Source organism: Montipora foliosa, chromosome 2, assembly GCF_036669935.1.
Source record: "Montipora foliosa isolate CH-2021 chromosome 2, ASM3666993v2, whole genome shotgun sequence".
NCBI classification, from domain to species: domain Eukaryota; kingdom Metazoa; phylum Cnidaria; class Anthozoa; order Scleractinia; family Acroporidae; genus Montipora; species Montipora foliosa.
The window spans coordinates 25,632,842-25,637,841 of record NC_090870.1 but is presented as its reverse complement, the minus strand read 5'-3'; positions in this window follow the sequence as shown (position 1 = coordinate 25,637,841).

Here is a 5,000-nt window from a genome sequence, read left to right as displayed (position 1 = left end):
CTTATGGTTAGTGTGCTTGACTCCGGATCGAGTGGTCTGGGTTTGGGTTCGGGTCCTGGCCAGGGGCATTGTGTTGTGTTCTTGGGCAAGACACTTTACTCTCACGGTCCCTCTCTCCACCCAGGTATATAAATGGGTACCGGCGAATTTAATGCTGGGGGTAACCCTGCGATGGACTGGCATCCCATCCAGGGAGGAGTAGAAATACTCCTAGTCGCTTCATGCCATTGAAACCGGGATAAGCTCCGGCCTTGATGGGCCTTCTGGCTCGTAGACCAGACTTAACCTAACCAAATGTTGCTAATAAAGAAATTGTGTGCAGTTACTAAATGAAAATCCTGAGAGAGCTAAATCTACACAAAAGTGACATCAAAACATTACTTCCTCATGATTAATATTGTAACTTGTATACATACAATACTAGCTGTATGTTTATGTTAGTGCAACACAAGCAACACAAGTGTTTTGGGCTTGTAGAGTATCAAAATCATTTTTGCCTTGCCTACATAATGAGTTACCTTCACAGGTAGTGGCTAAATGGCATCATTTTATCCTTCACCCATTTCTCCAAGGCTTAACCAATCAGTTTGGAATGTAACTAATGGCAGACAACCCATCTTCAGTCCAGCTGCCAAAGTTTTGTTAAATAACGAATATTTTGCTTTTAGTGAATTGTGGAAACGCTTAATTATCCATAGCTTCAGTTGACGCGTAAGTAATATTGAATTTCCCTTGATGGATACCGTCTAATCAGTACAGATTTTCATTTAAATCACATGTTGTCATTCCCATGTAATTTACCTCAACCACTAACTTGATCGCTTATGTTACTTTAAAATGGAAAAATCACACTGATACTCGAGAAGAACGTTCTTCGTTTTCTTTTATTTCGAACTGCCCACATCATGACAAACATCTGCAGGATTACGCTTTTCCTGAATCCTGTTGGCTAGACAGCCATTACATCTTCACAGTTGAAAAGATTGTGCATTGACTGTTATGGTTCTCTTTTCAATGTAAAACCGAGACCGGATTCGCCACATCTTCTGCCATTGTCTTTGTAAGGCTAGAACTAACATAAATATCATGTTTTGCTTGAAAAGTTGTCACGTGTCAATCATTGTAACTGTTTCACACCAATGAGAAGCCCCGTTGGTGGGCGAACAAGTTTTTCAAAAATAGGGGGTCTTCTTGCAAGTGTTCCCTCAGTTTCTTGCCCCAACTGTCGCGAGGCCAGTTTGTGGAAAATCATTGAAAGCTCTTCTGTTGAACATTTATCAACTGTTGAGGCTGAGTTATGTAAACTTAAACTTTGCCGACGCGATTTTTTTATATTTTTGAGTGGGAATTCTGGTTTCCTTAGTCTTGATAAAATCTTAAAGTGACTGGTCAGTTTCGTGAAAAAAGATAACCTATTCTAGACCCAAATGCTTGGATTTATATACCCTATGCTAGAGTAAACTGCTTGAAAATCATACCCTTCACAGCGTTGATATAGTGATAAAGTTTTGAAATCCACTGAGAAGTGATATTTCATACATTGGAGCACAGTCTAATGAAAAGTGTTAAAGTACATTGCTTTCAATAAGATCTGGACCTGCTGGAGCTCCAGTGGGTATTCTATTGTGAACTTCCACATATTTTGCTCAGTGCAAGTCAATTTCAAAAAATTAGAATAACAGGAGTACTGTACTACTTTCCGGCGAATGCTGTACTGAGCAGCTGAAGCTTACTAGGATACTTGCAATCTTATTAAAAGCACTGATGGTATCATTAAGGCCATTCATAACAGTATTCTCATCAATAATCTTTGTAATGTTCTGTTGATTTCATGATAATCCTTAAACATGTCAGTGTATGTACAGTACAAGGAATTTGCAGTTAAAATCAACATTCACAGTCTGATGCCTGATCAATACAGTACATACAAAACAATGTCTGAAGCTATAATGTTCCATTCCATTAACTTTTCTGACCTCTGGTCTCAGCTGTTTAAAGGCTGGATACCTTCAACTAGTGGAATATTAGAGTGACTCCCCTTTTACCACAAATAACCATGATTCTGCACAGAATTTATCTATATTATTTTATCTATTTTGATAGAGTGACTAGTTATCCACTAGATAAGGTCATCTGAGTACTGGATGAAAGAAACTGTTCAACATTGAAGCATGCTCGGAGTAAAATGAGGAGATTGAATACAAGAAAGGGACTGTAATTGAAATTATGTTTTGACAGGTACTGTACATTCACTGATAAATTGATCCCCAAAGAGCAATATGTTCCTGCATCCATTTATGGAGATCTCTGTAATCCAGGTCTTGCAACAAGCTTTTGTCGAACTCTGGAAATGATGGATAGCCCTTGCACCCTTCGATCTTCGTAAATGCCTTGCAGGTAATTAGGTCTTCAACGATCTGTTTCACTGCATCTTCATCCTTTGAGCTGGTCCTGTGACCATGCTTGTCCCCTGCCACACAGTCCCTGTCAATAGACTCATAAATGAGATCTACAGTCTCCAATGTTCCTGCTATTCTTTCTGCACTTGCCTCATTTAGATTTGGTCCCAGTTGTCTCCGCATAGCTTTGAGACCTGAGTGCTGTAGCTCCTTCTTATAATCCAAAGAGATGCTCCTTCCAATATGACCAGTTCCATTGTAAAATTTGTTCCATTTGCAACTTAATGCTTGCTGTTTAGGAAGTATTGATATGCACTTAATCAAATGAAGGAGAATGACATAAGCATATTTGTAGTGTCCATGTGTTTTGAATAACAGCAGGGCCACTTTGTATATGTTAAACAATCTGTCTCCATCACCTTCTTTGACAGCATCACCGAAGTCCATCAGGAACAGTCCAAAAGTCAGTTTGGCAATGTGAAAATTGTAGCAGTAATCTTGTTTGTTGTCATCACCCTTTGGAATTTCCTCGTTTTGTTCATATGCTACATGACCATGTTTATTCTCTTCATGTCTAAAAAAACAGAAGGCATTCGTGCAGGTTTACTTGAATGCTTATGCTATTTTCAACTCGCAAGAGCTATAACAAATTTAAACATGCACAAATTAACAACCATATAATAGTAAAAAGTGGACACTACATACAATCATACATACAATCAGAAAGGTCCAGATGATCGAGGTTTGTCTGTAAAATTATGTGTAACATGCTGAAATGTATCCCACGGGAACTTTCATATCATTTAAAATTCAGGTTACATGTAGCTTAATAACTGCACATTCCTATGCACTATAATATAATGTATACCTGTTTCTTGTTGTCTTTGTTTTAAATACTTCACCACATCTTGCTCTGCAATAGAAATAGCCAAAGACATCTCTTGTGTCTGTCCCATTGTCAAAGGATAAGTTGTGAACTTCAATTTCGTGTCTGTAACATGAAGACAAAAATGTGTGATAAAAACCTCTTGGATCATATATTTGAAAGATGTGCTGGTTTGGGTAACATGTAGATTTTTGCATAATACCCCTGTATTATTATGACAGCTACATGCAGTTGGGAGAAAATATTTTCTGTATTGGTTGGAGTCTTGATGTGATGAAGACCACATTATATCGAATATATTTCTTCCTAAATTATGCCATCACTACAAAGCCTTTAAGCTGTATCAAAATTGAATGTAGTGTAGTATCTTGATTCATCATTGCTTATTTGGATGTACATGTAAATTTATAAACAAAAGCACACAATCACCTTGTGAGTGATTGCTTTCCAGCCTGAAAAATCTTGAGGCCATCCAAATGCAACTCACTCTTGAACCTGTGAGATTTGAATTCTTTTGGCTAATCACAAAATGCCACATGAAATGTAAAATCAATCACAGTACTTGATTTAGAGACAGCATAACTCTTAATTGGCATCTCAAAAGAAAAGTAGTTCTAAATAAATAAGCTAAAAATGACGCAGCACTAAGCTGATATTCACCTTACTCTGCCAGAGTGGTACACATATGTGGCTGTGCAATCTTCTGCGTGGCACTTCCACCTTCCCTCTTGCTTATGAGCCTCTTAGAGCTCTTTTGTCCGCTCAACCAAAGCACTAAAGTCATCTGCATTAAATAAAAACAACCACTTGGCTTGGGTTTCTTTTGGGACTGAGGAGTCTGGTAGTATGACATTTGGTGTATTTGTCTTGTACATTACAGACTGATCTTCCCCTAAAATGTCAAACAGTGTAACATTAAAGCATGAGCTTCCTGTAATATCTGTCACTGCATTATTCAAGGAAAGTGTTGAAGTATTCTCTTCCAGCAGTAGCCCACCCATGAGCAAGGCTATTAAAAGTACAATCATTATGTTGCTTGAAAGTTTAGCCTGTTCAAACTAGGTTATACTGAATTGTGTTCAATTTAACACTGGAAAGTCTTATATTATATTTAAATATTGTTTTCTAAATTAATTTTATTATTAAGGACGGTGCCTACTATTGTTATTGCACATACGTTCTGTTCTGACTGAACCCAGTTTCTTTGGAGTAATCTCGGCCCACCTAGAATTTTGCTTTAGCCAAATTCCCTAGATTGAGTAATTTAAATTATCTACGTACCACCAGTGTCTTTCATTTCAGTCATTTCCATAAAGGATGCCAAGATGTGCGCTTCTATCTCACGAGCATGAAATTCGCTGTATTCATTGAAATGGCTTTCAACTCCTTTGGAAGCATTTGTTTTCCCTGTCCTGTTTATGCTTGAAGATGTTGTGCCAATCAAAAAAAGGGACTACAATATTGAAAGACTAAAAAGATGTGGTTAATACTGAAATAGATGGTTATAACTTACACTTATTACCTTGTACAGAGTATACTTGGCATGCCAGTCAGCAATTTCTGTATCAATGCCTTCTAGTCTCTCATATGGGGTCTCACCATCTCGAAATGTCCACATAGCATGCCTTGCGCACTCTTCAAAAAGCTGATCACCATGAAGTGGGATGGTGGCTACCACCTTTTTCTGACCATCTTTAACCTTTAACCATGGCACA